The sequence below is a fragment of the Typopeltis vanoorti genome, chromosome 6, assembly GCF_054136105.1.
Source record: "Typopeltis vanoorti isolate ZY-2024b chromosome 6, IOZ_Tvanoo_1.0, whole genome shotgun sequence".
Taxonomy (NCBI): domain Eukaryota; kingdom Metazoa; phylum Arthropoda; class Arachnida; order Uropygi; family Thelyphonidae; genus Typopeltis; species Typopeltis vanoorti.
The window spans coordinates 81,141,626-81,160,375 of NC_143554.1; the positions used below are offsets into that span (position 1 = coordinate 81,141,626).

Here is an 18,750-nt window from a genome sequence, read left to right on the forward strand (position 1 = left end):
AAAAGCCATTAATTCCTCGATTCATAAACCCAAAATATAGTATCGTTATATAGACTATGTATTCCTCATCTGGGAACACAGTGTCAACAACCTCAATTTTTTTTTCTAGACCACCTTTTCTCTGATCCTACAACAGGACCAGAGTCAGCGCTCTCTCTCTCTCTCTTTCTCTCTCTCTAGTCACGTTCTCTTCCTCTATCAACTCGGATGAAGGCCGGCTGCCAATCCCTCGTAGACTGCCCGGAAACTTCTAATATCCATGTGTGTTATGATGAACTCGAAAGAAAGATTATTGAATCTAGAGAAATATCGCTCGATTCATCCCATATTAACAACAGCCTTAGCTACAATCTTTCTGATGCATATATTGCCACTGTACAATATTGGCACACTTGTGACAGCTCACGCACAGTCAACTTCAATTGGAACTCCAGCACGCATTCCTGTATTAAAATATACTATTGTGTTTTATACTAGATCTGTTGATGTAATTTTATCATGTCTCTGTTATTTTATATAATTCTTTGGCTGTGATACCTGAAGAAGTTGATTTATTCAACGAAACTAGAAGTATCTTAACATTAAACCTTTTTTTTCATTTTCGGTATATGGTCATACAAACTAATTTTTTAACTGAGAGGAGACCTCCACATAGCCTTTAAAGTAATGCAGAGAACCAACCAGGGTTTCTGACCTAATGTGCAATCCTCACCTTCTCGTGGTGCACGCTGTTGGATATCTACCTGGATACTGAACGAACGAGGATGGGCTTGCAATATGGGATTTAGCCGACTAAATTGTATTCTTATTGGTTAAACTAAAATTAAAAATGATGGTACAACATGACAAAATTTCATGCCGGCTGGGGCGTCGCAGTGGTTAAACAAGGCCCCCGTTGTTTTCGCCAGGGAACCAGGGCGAACAGCAAAAAGTCAGCTACTGGAACAAATCTGAAAGCACACCCCAACTCAACATCACTAGAGTTAAAGATCGGTACTATCAACATAAGAAGCCTGAATGGCAAAGAAATGGAGCTAGCTGATGGATTAGATAAGTACCAGATCGACATAATAGGGGTGACTGAAACAAAAAAGACAAAAACTGGTGAGATCTTTCTGAGTAATAAATACAAAATGTTATATTCAGGCAATGACAATCAAGGAAAAGAAGGAGTAGCCATAGTATTCAACACTAAATACGAGGCTAATCTTCTTGAATGGCAGGCATTCTCAAGTAAAGTGATTTGGGCACATATCAGAATGGGGAACTGGACAATGAGACTTATTTGTGCCTATGGTCCCACAGAAGGTTCTACTAAGGTAGAAGTTGAGGAATTTTTTGATGCTTTAGAGAAAGCAACTGACACAATGAAAAAGTAAAAAGTTGGTCCTTGTTGGGGATCTAAAGAGCAGAGCTGGATATGATTGTCAGACATACAAAAATATTTCGGGAAAATTTGGAGAAAAGAGCAAAGCTAATAATAATGGCAAATACCTGTTGGATTTCTGCTCAGGACATGGACTGGTTATTACTAACACCATGTTCCAACATAAAAATGTGTACAAATTCACATGGAGAGAAGAGGCAAGGAATAAGAAAAGTCTCATTGGCTATGTTATTGTTGATAATGATGTTTTCTCTCTGGTGCAGGACACCAGAGCGTACAGAGGATTTGAAATTGGAAGTGATCACTATTTAGCTTTGAGCAGGATAAAATTGAATTTCATATCGAAAAGAATAACATGTAAGAAAGTTTTAAAACGAATAAAAGTTGAGCAGCTCTCAGATGTGAACTGTAGACTAAAATACACAAAGATTATTGAAGAAAAAATGAGTTTGAGAACAGGAACCAAACCTTGGAGATTCAGTGGCAAGCCTTGAAGAAAACTCTGATTGATTCAGTCAGAGAGGCATGTGGTGAGGTTGTCTGCAAGGATAGAAAAATCAGAACTGCATGGTGGACACAGGAAGTTAGAGATGCAGTAAAGGAAAAGAAGAAAGCATATCAAAAATTCCTGGCAAATAAGTCAGCTTGTGCTCTTAGAGAATACAGAGACAAATGTAAGAAAGCTAAACAGTGTGTAAAACTAGCTAAAAAAAAGTCATGGGAGGACTTTGGCAAGAACATAGAAAATAAATATCAAGAAAGTGGCAAAATATTCTGGAAGTTGTTGAAGAAGCTTAAAAATGGAGGAAAGAGTGCTTTAAAAGGAATTAGAGATGATAAAGTGATGAAATTGATAGAAAATGATATCCTTTGAAGTATGGAGTAATTACTTCGAAAAATTGCTAAATGAAACAAGCAGTGATCCACAGTGGTAAAAAAACTCAACAGGCATACAGTCAGGAATACATATCCATACTTGAAGTAGAAAAATCCACCAAAGGCTTGAAATGTGGAAAGGCAGCAGGAGTAGATGATATTCGATCAGAAATGCTGAAGTATGGTGGCATAAAAGCCTTGCAGTGGCTGCACCGCATAGTTCAGAAAGCCTGGACAGAGGGGCGAATTCCTGACGATTGGAGTAGAGCTCTCATAGTACCCATATATAAAAAGAGAAATAAAACTGAATGTCAGAATTACAGAGGTATTTCCCTACTTATTGCTCCAGGATCTATGCAAGTATACTTGAGAAACGGTTGAGAAGAATTGTGGAAGAAAAGTTGGTGAAGAACAAGTTGGATTCAGGCCAAATAGAGGCTGTCAGGATCAGATCTTCACTTTACGACAAATAGTTGAGAAAGCATGGGAATATAATAAAGATCTGTATTTAAATTTTGTAGATCAGGAAAAGGCATATGACAAGGTGCAAGAGAAAAGCTATTCAAAACGCTAATGTTATATTGTCAATGGGGCACATCAAGCAATACTTAGTCTTTATTTGAGTTGTAAGCCAGCAGTTAGAATTGAAGGAAGTACAGAAAGATGGTTTAACATCAAATCTGGTGTCAGACAAGGATATACATTATTTTCTCTGTTATTCTGTGTATCAATATGGATCACATTATGAGGGAAAGTAGTATTAAACCTGATATCAAAATTGGGGATGTTAATGTCAGTTCTTTGCTTTATGCAGATGATGTTATACTTCTAAATAAATCTGCTACAAGTCTGCAACATTCCCTGACTAAAGCGAATAACTGTTGTATATAGATATGGTATGAAGGTCAGCATTAAAAAGACAAAGACAATGAAAATAGGTAGAATCGTTGAAAATGTCAATGCATTGTGAACAGGGAACCTGTGGAACAAGTAAAACATTTCAGCTACTTGTGTTATGTGTTATGAAATAGTATATCTATTTCCATATTTAATTTACCATTAAATATGGAAATAGACAACAGAATCAACAAAGCTGGTATGGTAGGAAATCAACTGAATAAATTCATATGGAATAAGAGAGAAATTAGTGTTCCGACTAATTTTTCTCTCTTGTATACACTAAATTAGCTGTATACAAGACAGTGTTCAAATCAGTTTTAACTTATGGATCTGAGAGCTGGGTCAGAAGTAAAACACTTGACCAAAACACTAGAGACCACAGATATGAGAGTCCTGAGAAAGATTATAGGCATGAACAGATGGCATCAATGGCAATATCATATTAAAAACTAGGATATTAGGAAAGAACCTGACATTGTTGGCAGAGCTAATCTCAGGTGGTATGGTCACTTAAACAGAATTGGCGAGGAAAACGACTCAGAGGAAGATCAAGATATAGGTGGATTGATACGGTACAAAGTGCCTTAGACGATAGAAATATAAGATCTGATAATATTGGAGTCTTGACAAGTAACAGACTGATTTGGAGGAAAAGTGTAGATAGGAAGTTAGTAATGATGTAAATTTTTCATGTAGTACTATCATATCCTGTACACCCCTTGAAGGTATATGTCAAGAATTTGATGATGATGATAAAGTAAAAATCAAAAATTTGTTCAGGAAGTTTGGTTTATTCTTCTCTGCAAATTGTAGCTTCAGGTCAGAATCAGAACTCTGATATGTTCTGATTATGACTTGCAATTTACAGAGAAGGATAAATGAAATTTTCTGAACAAATTTTCAATTCAGTTCATAAATGTAGGGAGTTTAGCTCCCATGATACATGTTTCTACCTCCAGTCTACCAAAATGCAGTTACTGTTTCTAACAGAAACTCAACTTCCAGCTTTTTCAGCCATTGCTACCACTATCATCAAATTCCTGATTTTATATATATATATATATATATATATATACACATAAATGTTAAAGTTACCAAGCTATTTTAAACCTGGTTTTACTCCATTTCCCAAGAAAGCAAACAGACAAACAAGTCAAGTTTGCTCCTGCAAGTGTTGCAAGTCTAGCTGATCCTACAGGTAGTGCAAGACTCATAAGTATTTTACCAGAAGAAGTTACCATAAGGTGTTTTAACCTTATTAAATAAAAATATTAGGAGGAGATATAATACTTATGAGCTCTGTATTACTAAAATCTTGGTATTTCTAGCCTGGCTCCCACTGATGAGACCTCAATAAAGGTCGAAACCGGTCTGGGTAGTGCCCCCCCCCCTTGCCTTTAATAGAAAACATCATACATCTCCTCTAGGAGATGTGCTTTGCATTAAGTAAATATTAAGATTAGTGATCAGAGCTTATACTACTTTTACCATGAATTTCCTTGGTCTTGCACTACCTGTAGGATCAGCTAGACTTGCAACACTTGCAGGTGCAAACTTGACTTGTTTGTCTGTTTGCTTTCTTGAGAAATGGAGTAAAACCAGATTTAAAATAGGTTGGTAACTTTAACATTTATTATACCCAAGGTAAAATACTTTCTACATATATATAAATATATATATAAAATGCCATATCCAACTGTGCCCAACTTTGAAATGCCCCCCCCCCCTTCCTGTAACCATCCATCAAATTTCACTTATTTCAATGACAACCATTTCCTTTCTTTTGCTATTTTTTCACCAGTCCAATTTTCCTAACAGCAACACATCTTCCTTGGAAATTTTGATATTCATGACTCCAAGGTATACCTTGGTGTTATGAAAACTGGACTGGAGAAAATCAACATTAGGGAACAAATCAACAAAGAAAATCTTTTATCCAAAGGAGATCAAAAAGAGAAGCATCTAATAGGAACACTCCCTGATGTCACACACTGGAGTATATCACACAGACTTACTCTTTCGATACAGAAACTCGGTATTTGCTTAGTAAAGAACTGCTACTGATGTTCTCGACATTATAAAATGCCAGACAAATGGATGGAGGATGACTGTGTGTCTCATTTCCTTTCATTGTAATTTTATTTTGTGTTACATTATTGTTATTGTACTGAGGATGGCTATGATACTTAGGCAAAAATTTTACAGCCAATAAATCAATTTCAAGTAAGTTTAAGTTTCTGTCTTTAATTTTCTAAATATTTCAATGGGATGAGAACAACCCTGTCCACTTCAATGAACCCAATCAACAATCCCACCTTATTTCATGAAATAAGCCCACACTTCACATCCTGTCATACTTGATAATACTTACAGCCAGTGGTGAGCTATGGAAATTTTAATAAAGGGCTCGCATCGTCGAGCAAAAAAAAGACGTATTTCACACCAAAACTTTTATTAATACAGCTTGTGTACAAATTCTCTAATCAAAAAGTATGAGAGGACAATCAACCTGTAAAGGCTATCATTTTTCAACAAATATTTCATGATCTAAACATGAAATATTTGCACACAATCAACTGTGTTAATTTATCTTACATAAGAAAAACGTTTTTTAACTATCAAAATATAATAATGAAATTTTTTATAACCTTTTACAAAACATTTGATTGGCTACGAGAAGGGTAAAGATAGCACATGCACTTATTTTATTTTCAAACTTGGGCGCATTCGTTAGAGGAGTTGAAACAATAATTCCAAATAATCTATACACTGCCGAATAGACTAATTTTTGTTAGGTTACCGTATGAGTTTATCGCTTAATATGTTTCAAAACAGAATTTTTTTTTAAAAAAATAAAAAAGTAAACAAGAATAAGGGGCTCGCAAATTTGAGAAAAAACTAACAAAGGGCTCGCGCGAGCCCCTTATAGCTCATCACTGCTTACAACTCTATGAGAGATCAAGATATCTTCTACTGAACTGGATCACACCTAGCAACATCACATCTGTAATCTCGTTTGAATCCAAAAAATAAAAAATAAAATAAAATATTTTTCAGTGCAAGGCATTATTCTCACCTGTATAAATTCAAATCCACCCCATCTTAGAATATTGCTCTAGTTACTATTTCATACATATACTGTTTCTGTATGTGTATGATATTCTTATGCCCCTTCTACAGTATTTGCACAGATATTATTCCAGTGAACTGGCTGGTTCATTGCTGCATTTTAAGACCATGAACACAAGAATAGCTGCTTCAATGTTCCATTCACTGTCCAGCTCCAAACGTACTGAACCAACTTCATTCTCTTCTTCTATTTATTCTAACCCCTCCCCTCCATGCTCTGGAAGTCTTCCAACACAACTTTTCTCCAAGGATACTAACATTCATTTAATTAAAAAAAAAAAAAAAAAAAAAAAAATATATATATATATATATATATATATATATATATAAAATAAAAAAAAACAAAAACAGGTTCCTTCTTTGTGCTTAACAACTTGTCTGCACATGGCACTGGTCTAGACGGTTTACAACTCATGCAACTGGAATTGATATAAAAATATTAACCTGGTTGGCAGACTGGATACCATTTCTGCTCTCCAACCAGAAACTGAACCTGTAGGTTTAAGTCCCAACTGCGGATGAATACTTGTGAATGCCTGAAAAATATGGTCCATCCCTCTCTCTCTCTCGTCTCTGCAACTGGGTTGTAGTTTTCTTTCTGGTCTTTGTGATGAATCCCTATTTTCAAACTAGCACTGGAGTTTCAGATGTTTCCATTACTTTTCACTTACTCATTCACTCTTTTCGACACACACACTATTATTATTATATAGTTATCTCCATGGAGTCAGAACTCATTGCAGGAGATTCATTATTCACACAGCACCTATCTCTCCTTAAACCCATTCACTGACCAAGCACTCACAACCACCTCTGGCAACCCATTCCACCCATTTCCAAGCAAAAAAATCTAGTCCTAACACCCTTGCTAACTACACTGTTACACAATCTCCATGGGTGACCCAATGTTTGCTTCCTTCCTGCCATATACTGAACACCAGTTCCCATCTTTTGTTCATACTATCAACCTATTTAATTCCTTACAAGGGAAAAATTCATTTCCAATATCACTTATGTAAAAAATTAACAGTGATTGAAACGCAGAGCTTTGTGGCACACCACCACTACTTGCCTCCTTTCTCCTGGATTCTGCTAGTCCATATACCACTTTTTAACATTTGTCCACTACCACCACCACTATCCTTTGTTAACACCAGCTATCCCAGTTCCGTTCCTAGGTTGACCGATGCAGGCCAGCTCATTACTGTATCCTCCTTTATAACTGGAGGTGACCAATTATAAAGTTGACTGACTGCTGAAGCTTTCAGGTAAGTGACATTAAGTTAATATAACATTTCAAAATTTAAACATTAAATTCTAGCCTTTCATTTTTATAATTTCATACTCATCTAGTTGGCCCCCTTTCTTATGTCTCTCATTACTGTTTGTAATTGTACCTTTTCATGTTGTTGTTTTGCATGTTTGATGTAAGGGTCCCTGATCATTGTGTACTGTCATCAATATGCAATTTACCATTATCTTTGTGTTCTGTTCCCCACTATTTTCTTTGTTTTGTTTCCTGCCATTTCCTTTGTTTCCTTGGGAATGATGTGGAGGATCAGTCATTTTTTCTCCTCTGAATTCACTGAACCTTGCACTATAACAAACTATAATTCTGGTCCTCATGTAGCAAGTTTCTATTGTGTATTTATATCATCAACATTCCACAGTTGACTGCAAATGTAATCTACAGCTTTTCAACTAACCAAACATTTCATTTTTCTTTCTCACTTGACAAACCCTGCATTACAGAAAGCAATAAAACTTCCATAATACTGACTTCTAAACTCTAAATTCAGATCTCCATATACCATGTTTCAATCAGGTTCTGGTGACCTAGTTAACTTCAATGTTAGCAAAATTCAATCTCATCTTCCTCCTGGCTTCTCTTCTTCTTCAGGTAACTCTAACCATCAATTTCACTTGGCATAAACATATTTTTAGTAAAGCCTTTCTAGTATTCAAGAAATTAGGTTTTCTCTTTTGTTCCAAGCATTCTATCTCCACACAACTATTAACTTTATATAAATCACAAATCCAGCCAACAATTAAATACTGCTCTCACATTTACAAAAGTTTCCCCTAAGATCTCCCTAGAAATTCTTAACTCATTGAATAAGGAAGTAAGTTTGGTTAATTAATGACAAGGGTGACCAACTGTCATGACAACAAGTACATACATTGTCCAGCAGTAGTAAATTCCCAAGAAAACACACTGGATTTTGAAAAGAGTCTAATTTTTTAAAATGCCAGTTTATATCACACACAAAAGTTATGCAACACTTCAGGTTTGTTAACAACATAAAAACGGGTGTACAGATAGTAGGAAGCAGTATTTCATCATAGCAGTTGAATACAGGTGGTATGGCAGCCCAATGTGAACTCAGCGACTTTGAGAGAGGTGTCATCATGGGCTGTCACATTGGTGGCATGTTCACATGTGCATTACCACTCAACTGGAGCATCCAAAATCAATTGTTGGCAATGTGATCAACAAATGAGGTTCTGGCATCACTAGTGCAGGAAAATACCCAGGGCAGTCGCTGAAAATGACTGACAGGGATAGGAGAGTGTTAAAACACCACACGCAAAAACCAGCTACAATCGACACAGACCATCCGTGATAAGTTCCAGTAATACACCAAATGCCAGTATACAAAGAAAACTCCATTTGCTGAGTTTCCACGGAAGAGCAGTGGCACGCAAGCCGAACATCGCAACAACAACAAACAAGGCAGCTTGCCTGGCCTGATGCAAAGAGTGTGTGAACTGGACAACTGACCAGTGGAAAACTGTACTCTGGAGTGATGAATCAAGATTCACCTGTTTCCAGTCTGAAGGCAGGGTGTGGATGTGGGGACAGCCTGGTGAACACTTGTTACCACAGTGTGTTGTACCCACAGTAAAGTTTGGTGGTGGAGGAGTAATGGTGTGAGATGTATTCAGCTGGTTTGGAGTGGGACCAGTGGTCATTGTCCATGTTTCCATGAATGCAGCTCAGTACCTTGATATTTTAGCTCATCGGTTCCCAACTGGTGGTACGCGTACTCCTGGGGGGGGGGGTACATGCTGGGACATTCAGGGGTATGCAAAAAATAATCAGTAATGGCGGAAAAACAAGTAAAGTAAACAAAATGCAAAGCGTTAGTTATGGAACAATAAATGTTAACTTTGAATCACCGCTAATGGAGACACTTTAAAACTAGCTCACATTAGGGAATGATGTTTGGTGAGGGTGTGGCTATGAACCCCTCTCCCAAACCCCTCTTCTACCAATCATTACACACAGTTCATGCATCACTTTTGTCACCCATCCTCCTTTCCAGAACAACTGTGTGTTACTAAGAAATGACCATTGCAATAATGAACCTTCCACTGACTTCCATTTGTGACGTTTCTAGAACTTCTCCAAAAATATAAATACATCCATAATAACCAGATTATTTGATCAGTTCAGTTATTGACTGAGTATAAGTAAGTGCGTTGTCTTTAATTGTGATTCTTTTCAAGCATTTTTTAAAATTTAATATTGAACGTAGTTTCAGTTATTACTGTCAGTGATTTTTAAGCGTGTAAGTTATGGATCAGTGGTTGAAAACAGGAACAGTTAAAAAACCAAAACTTGATGTGGATTATAACCCATTGCCGAGTACTTCTCAACGTGTCTGCAGCTACGAATACACCGGGAGATAGTAAAAAAGGCGCCTGCTTCAGGTACTACACAGAAGTAAAGGAAATACCGTGAAGAATATATTAAATATGGGTTTTCATTTGTTGGGGATGATGACTGTCCTAACCCCCTCAGTGTCAGTATTTAAAAACAGCTATTTTAAAAACAAATGGTACAATTTATAGAAATGGGTTTAAAAGGGCACACAAATGGAAAAAGGTTGGGAACCACTGTTCTAGATAATCAGGTGCTGCCTGCACTGTGGAGTTTTTATGGAACAGACCCATGTTACTATCAAGACAACAATGCCCCATGCCGCAAAGCTGCAGCTGTTATAGAATGCCATAAGAGATGGGTATGAAACAACTGCCCTGGCCTGTGCAGAGTCCTGATCTCAACCCCATGGAACACCTGTGGGATGAATTGGAGCGACAATTGACGTCAAGAGCAGTACATTCTTGATCTGTTGCTGAATTCAGTGCTGTTTTGATGGAGGAATGGAGACAATTTCCACCTGATGTCTCCCACACATTGGTGGAAAGCCTTCCTCAAAAGGGTGCAAGAGATGATCAAAGGCATAGGTGGACATACCCAATATTAGGGTTCACCTGCTGATACAACTGTAAATTGCCAAAGTGTCCAGACAATTATTGGTAGATAAATCTTGAGCAAAAATTGCAATACTATTCATAAGTTTGCCGGTTACTGATGTGTTAAAAGAAGCAGTGTATGTGATTACAATGTTTTTCATATGACGTTATGGCATCACTAGTGCAGGAAAATACCCATGGCAGTTGCTGAAAATATATAACTCCGTCACTCCTAGAATTTTTGGGAAAAAAAAAAAAAAAATATATATATATATATATATACACACACACACACACACACCCAGTAAATAAATACTGTTTTTAAATATTATTATTATACAGATATCTTCCATGGAAACAGAAGACTCATTGTGGGGGACCCATTATTCACACAATATATCTATTATACATCTCCTTAAACTTAGTCACTGAAGAAGTGCTCACAACCGCCTCTGGCAACCCACGATTCCACCCATTCACCACCCTCCAAGCAACATGTTTAGTCCTAAGAGTGAGCCCTTGTTCTTTCCCCTCCTGCAATGTACAGAAAAAAAAAAGTACTGTATCACCTCCTATAAAACTCCTTTAATAACTTATATGCTTCTTTCATGCCCCCCCACAACTAGCTAGTTTATGAAACCACAGACCTTCAATTATTCTCATAAGCATAACATAGATCTGCCAATCATTGGCACTCATCTCTGGATACCCCCCCCCCTTCACCACTTCTTCATCCCTATGGAATCCAAGTGACCAGATCTGCATGCAGTAATCCAGACATGATTGTTGAAGCCTTATAAAGGGAGCAAAACTTCCCTATGTCTTTATAAGGCTTTAACAATGTCTCATTAGTGTGCTTCAGGACAACATGCCCTCCAACTTTCAACTCCCTGTCCACAACAATTCCCTGGTCTTATCAATATCTGTGGTTCAATTTCACCAATAGAGTAAACAGCTTGTGATGTCTTCTTACCAAAGTTCATTAACTGGTAGCTATTTTCCTTTGCACATACTGCCAGTCTATTTAGGTCATCCTGCAGGATTTCTGCATTACCTTCATTTACCATTGCTCTTCCCAGTTTAGCATCATCAACAGAAAACAACTGAATATTTCCTGTTAGATCATTTCCTATCATTGATTTACAAAGTAAATAGCAGAGGACAAATACTGAACCGTGCAGTACACCACTATTCATCTTTTTCTGTACTCACCTGTCCACAAACCACTCTTTGATATCTGTCCATCAGTCATCCTCTAATCCAAATCACAGATTCAATTTAAGCAACAGTTCCATGTGGAATCCTTTGCAAAGTCCAGCAGTATCACTGAGTAGCCATTTCCATTATTCAATTCCACTGTCATTTTATTATAAAAAAAGTAAGCAAATTATTAAGGTCACACTCACCTTTCACAAAACCACGATGCTCCTTATAAAGTCTCATATTCCTATCCACTAAATCCTAAATTCTCCCTTCCAATATCTTAACCACCACTCCTGAGATACTCTTTGTATATAATTTGCTCTTTCTGTCTTGGCGCCTTCTTTATGCAGTGGGGCTATTTTGCCCTCTTTGGCATCTGATGTGGCCTGCTCGCACTGCCCCCCCCCCCAGTTCTGGGCTGGTAAGCTGGTTCTCCTTCAATTCTGATGACTCGAGACATGAGACAACAATGTGTTTGTCTAATGAAGGCAAACACATTGTTGGACGTTTCAAATTTTGGCTTATCTTTATATATATATATATATATATATATATATCATAAATAACTGCAATCCTGCTTCACACACACACACACACCTGGTTTAACATCAAATCATCTTTCTATACATCCTGAAATTTTAGCTGTCAGTGTGTACAAGTTTCCACTTGCACTACACAGATTTGGTGTTTTGCATAGTTCTTCATTACCTCTCCCAGTACTTTATTTTATTTTATTTTATTTTTTTTTTTTGAAATCAGTAAGGCTTAAATAGAAATTCTTATGGGGATGCTTAAAGAACAAAGCTGTATAACTGAGAGCAGACCCCCTGGTGGAGAACCGACCAGGATTTTTGACCTAATGTCCAAACCTCACCTTCTCATGGTGAACCATGTTAGGTATCTACCTGGATACTGAAAGAACATGGATGGGTTGGCAATTTGGGATGTAGCTAACCAAATTTTATTCTTACTAGCTTAAACCACAAATAAAATAATGGTACAACATGACAGAATTTCATGCCGGCTGGGGCATCGCCCAGTTAAACAAGGCCCCTAGTGTTTCACTGGGGCCTTGTTTAACTGGTTATCTTTGCTGGTTTAACTGGTTATCTTTTTTAGCTTGTTTAACTGGTTATCTTTGCTGTTCTCCTGGTTATCACCAGATAACCAGGAGAACAGCAGAAAGTCAACCACTGGAACAAATGCTGAAACACACCCCACCTCAATATCACCAGAGTTCAAGATTGGTATATCAACAAAAGAAGCCTGAATGGCAAAGAAATGGAGCTATCTGAGGAATTGGATAAATACAAGATCAATATAATAGGGGTGACTAAAACAAAAAAACACCAAAACTGGTGAGATTTTTCTAAGAAATAAATATAAAATGCTATACTCAGGTAATGACAATCAAGAAAAAGGAGAAGCTATAGTATTCAACACAAAATATGATGCTAATCTTGAATGGCAGGCAATATCAAGTAGAGTGATGTGGGCAAATATCAGAATGGGGAACTGGATAATGAGACTTATTTGTGCCTATGGTCCTAAACAGAAGGTTCTACTAAGGTAGAAGTGGAAGAATTTTTTTGAGGCTTTAGAGAAAGCAACTGACACAATGAAAAAGGAAAAGTTGGTTCTTGTTGGGGTTCTAAATAGCAGAGTAGGAAATGACTGTCACCAAACAAATATATTTTGGGAAAATTTGGAGAAAAGAGCAAAGCTAATAATAATGGCAAATACCTGTTGGATTTCTGCTCAGGACATGGACTGGTTATTACTAACACAATGTTCCAATATAAAAATGTACACAAATTCACACGGAGAGAAGAGGCAAGGAATAAGAAAAGTCTCATTGACTATGTTATTGTTGATATGGATGTTTTCCCACTAGTGCAAGACACTAGAGTGTACAGAGGATTTGAAATTGGAAGTGATCACCATTTAGTCTTGGGCAGGATAAAATTGAATTTCATATTGAAAAGAAGAACATGTAAGAAAGTTTTAAATCAAATAAAAGTTGAGCAGCTGTGAGATGTGAACTGTAGATGAAAATGCATGAACATTATTCAAGAAAAAATAAAAGAATTTGAGAACAGGAACCAAACCTTGGAGATTCAGTGGCATCCCCTGAAGAAAATATTGACTGATCCAGCCAGAGAGGCATGTGGTGAGGCTGTCAGCAAGGATAGAAAAATCGGAACTCCATGGTGGACAAGTTAAAGAAGCAGTGAAGGAAAAGAAGAAAGCATATCAAAACTTCCTGGCAAATAAGTCAGCTTGTGCTCTTAGAGAATACAGAGACAAATGTAAGAAAGCTAAACATGTGTAAAACTAGCTAAACAAGTCATGGGAAGACTTTGGTAAGAACATAGAAAATAAATATCATGAAGGTTCAGAAGGTCTGGACAGAATGACAAATTCGAGATGATTGGAGTAAAGCTCTCATAGTACCCATATACGAAAAGGGAAATGAAACTGAATGCAAGAATTACAGAGATATTTCCCTACTAAGTGTTTCTGGTAAGATTTATGCAGGTATACTTGAGAAACGGTTGAAACAGATTGTAGAAGGAAGCTTGATGAAGAACAAGCCAGATTCAGACCAAATAGAAGCTGTCAATATCAGATTTTCACTTTACTACAAATAGTTGAGAAATTGTGAGAATATAACAAAGATCTGTATAAGTTTTGTAGACCTGAAAAAAGGATGACAAGATGCCAAGAGAAAAGTTATTCAAAATGCTACAGTTATATGGTGTCAATGGGGTATTATATCAAGTAATACTTAGTCTTTATTTGAGTTGTAAGTCATCAGTTAGAACTGAAGGACGTACAGGAAGATGGTTTGATATTAAATCTGGTGTCAGACAAGGATGTACATTATGAAGGAAAGTGGTATTAAACCTGATATCAAAATTGGAGATGTTAATCTCAGTTCTTTACTTTATGTATATGACGTTATACTTTTAAATAAATCCAGTGCAAGTCTGCAAGACTCCCTGACTAAACTGAATAACTGTTGTAATAAATATGGTATGAAAATCAGCAATAACAAGACAAAGACAATGAAAATAGGCAGAAACATTGAAAATATCCACTGCATTAAGAATGGAGAATCTATAGAACAAATAAAACCTTTCTGCTACACAGGCACAATTTTTAGTGAAGACGGTAAATTAAATATGGAAATAGACAACAGAATTAACAAAGCTGGTATGGTAAGAAGTCAACTGAATAATTTATATGGAATAAGAGAGAAATTATTCAAGACACTAAATTACCTATTATATCTTGGTGTTTACTCTCGAGCTTCTACATTGTATAGTTTTACTTTTTCTTTACTGGTTACTTTGTTACACTTACCAGAAATTAGCCTCCGACAAATTTGTTTATCTTAAATCGACTGCGCCAGCCGGCGACTAGTTCCTGATACTTAATCTTACTTTAACAAACTATCTCAACAATATTGCTTAGCATTTGGGAACACGTGGTATGCAGTCACGGCTCCCTTCTTAACTTAAAGTCGAGTGTCTTCCCCCCCCCCCTACACTAACACAGGTTCGGTTTTTATGTGGTAGGTCAGTCTCAAACAACAGAAGCATACAAACTCTGGTTTAAGATAAAACATTTTAATGCAGCTAAATTCATATATAGGAAAAATCATGTAAATATAATTCTAAAAAAAAAAAAAAAGGAAGTAGGTTCATGCACAAGCGCTCACTCAATAGCAATAGGCTCAATCAATTCTTCTCATGCACTTCCTAATGTGCAAGCTTATATAATTCTAATCAAGGAGCATTAATTTATCAGTGTGGTTTGCGCTAAGATTAACTGATACTCCTGTCCTTAAGCAAGGTTAACAACACTTAATAAATCAATTTATACATGACACGTTCTCTCAATCCTATAGATTGCTTATCTTATGAGAGGTAAACTCCTTGCTATTTAACTTATGCCAATCGCAGGCTCAATACACAGAGCAGAAACTTCATTTATAGCATTTCATATAGCACCTCATTTCTAAAGCTGTTCCACTAAAAGTTCATACAAACACAAATTTACAAGTCACGGCAGGAAGGTCCAATCAAGACATATAGTCCAAAACGGATCTTCTAGCCACTAGCCAAGTCAAGCAGGGTCATGCTTAAGGCTTTCCCCTTTTTCTTTGTTCACTCTGGTTTCTACAGCACTTCTCATGTATATAAGGTAAGAAATATTTGCCTTACCGGTTAATCTCCTTAGCACGGTGGTCCCTTTGTTTGTTTTATGTCTGATCCTTCCTCGGATATGGCAAGATTACCTTGTCGTTCCGCTGTCTTTCTTCACTCATTCCTTCTGAAGTGTTGAGCCCTTCGAAATCGTCACATTGGTGGTAGCTCACCAATGGCCCTGTCTGCTGGTTCCTTGTTGTTCAGATGGACGACTTGTACGCAATGGGACCCACTGCAACGTGGAGGGTTGCTGGACACCAGCGACAAGCTTCCTCAGCCTCCACGGCCTTCTAACTGGTACACAGGAAAAATGCAGGAAACAAGAGAGCGTTTGAAGCACATGACGCTCCTTATATCTTAGCGGCGAGCGCCCCTCTCTCTCTCTCTGTCTATGTCACTCACTCAGCCGTCTTTGATTCGTCAGGTAAGGTCACGTTCTTTACTCGGCGGCCCTCTCGACGGAACTGTTACTGCAGGGGTTACCGAATGATGTTTCAGATTTTCTGCTGTGTCATGGACTATTACGTAATGATCAGGCCTTCTGCTGATTCATTAAAGAAGCAGAGACGTTTAGAGACCACTTATTTGTGATGAAATTGAGCTACTTGGTGGACATATTTGAGAAACTCATCATCATTATCATCAAATTCCTGATATCTACTCTCAAGCGGTACACAGGATATCATAGTACTACATGAAAAATTTACATCATTACTAACTTCCTATTTCCCAGTATTGGGTATTATTCTAAAACAATATTTGAATTAATTTACAAGAACATTAATAATTAAATTGATACACTTTACATTTACAAGTTAGTTGTTGCCTCTCTACATAAACTCTTGAGAGTTCAAGCATGTCTTTACGTTAAGATTCTATTCTTTCATGTTGTGTCTGAGACCAATGGCTGACTTAGAGTGGGCCAGTAATTTCCGACACAACATAGCTATACACAAGAATGTGTTTAAACCAATTTTAACTTATGGATCTGAGAGCTGGGTTAGAAATAAAACACTTGACCAAAGACTAGAGACCACAGATATGATGAGAGTCCTGAGAACGATTAGGGGGTGTAAACAGATGGTATGAATGGCAATATCGTATTAAAATCGAGGATATTAGGAAACAACTTGATATTGTTAGCATCCAGGAATCTATTAGCAGAGCTAATCTCAGGTGATATGGTCACTTAAACAGAATGGGAGAGGAAAGATTAGCAAAACAAGTGTTCTCTGCCAGGTTGGCAGGAAAAGACCCAGAGGAAGACCGTAAAAATTGTCTTAGAAGACAGAAATATAAGATCTGATAATGTTGGAGTCTTGACAGATAATAGCTTGATTTGGAGGAAAATTGTTGATTGGAAGTTAGTAATGATGTAAGTTCTTCATGTAGTCATAATATCCTGTACACCCCTTGAGGGTACATGTCAGGAATTTTATGATAATGATGATATTTTGTTTCTTACAAGAAATATGTCTGTGAACCAGATAATGCCATTTCTTCCCTACATAAAATACCATGCAGTTATAGCTATTAATTGATAAAAGCAAAGAATTTCACCAATCTACCATAACAATATATTGCTTTTCACTTGTAAGAACAAACTCCACTGCAGGCCATTCTTCATGCAGTATGAACTGAGAACATAAAATTTTATTCTAAGTTATATTAAATTCATATTTTGTTATTCAGAATATTTTTCAATAAAGAAATGTGATAATGGAAATTTCTTCAGAATTTTAAATACTTGAGCAATAATAAAAATACAATTAATCGATAAGTAAGATCTGTCAAGCTATAATGCAATTAATATTTCAGAATGAAATCAAGAACCAGTAATCAACACTCTATGGCACAATCAACTTCAACAAAAGATCCATCAGGTAAGAGATGCTAGTCAGTTCCAATTTTAGATCTCTACTTTTCTATGAGGTCCAAAAAACAGGAAGAGAGTGGGACCAAGAAAAATCATCATTATGAAATTGAATTACTATCCTATATAAACAAAATCATTACTCAGAAGAACTAATTCATTTTGTAGTGGACAAGAAAGCCTAACATGAAGTGATAAACTATCTTCTTAATTAAGTGGAAAGCTTTTCATTTTGTATATTATTATTTATTTATGATCCAATGTACATATTTTGATTCCATAATTTTCATACTTCAGTGAGTGTTTCTGCCTGTTTTTTCTCACTTTAGACACACAAATATCTGTTTTTTCCCACCCACTTTGGACATAAATATCATTGCTTCCCTATTTAGTCTTGTAGATAAAATATGGTGATGGATGATATTTTAGCCATAGACTATAATTTGTATGAAGTGTACTGGTATAAGTGAACTGATTCTTTTTTTTTTTTTTTGAAGAAAATTATAGAATTCAGATGAATTCACTGTGATTTTAATATTAAGCCCATGTAAATTCCCATAGAATTTATTTATGTCTGATTTTTTAAACTGTGAAATAACTCTGCATTGTTACTTGGATATTCCATTATGTGATAAATTTACTATTTAGTGAGCAATTAACTCACACAAAGTGGTCTTGACTAACATACACATCATTCTGATTTGGTGAGCAATGACAAGCATAAAATACATGAGAATTATGCAATAAATTTCCTAATGACAAAGCAACTAACTATTTATAAAGTAAAAATGATATTGTGGATTTAATTTTTGTTGATTCGTTTCAGGTCTCACAAATCTGAGGGCTAAATTAAGTAAAAACAAAATGAATCACTTTATATCATAACAAAGGAAATTTCATTTTTAGCA

At 36.4% G+C, this 18,750-nt stretch overlaps 1 protein-coding gene across 5 annotated transcripts in view; it reads right to left on the reverse strand.

Annotated features, from left to right (window-relative positions):
- Prp40 (pre-mRNA processing factor 40) overlaps positions 1 to 18,750 on the reverse strand; it is a 406,566-nt gene that overhangs the window by 109,327 nt on the left and 278,489 nt on the right. The window lies entirely within an intron of this gene.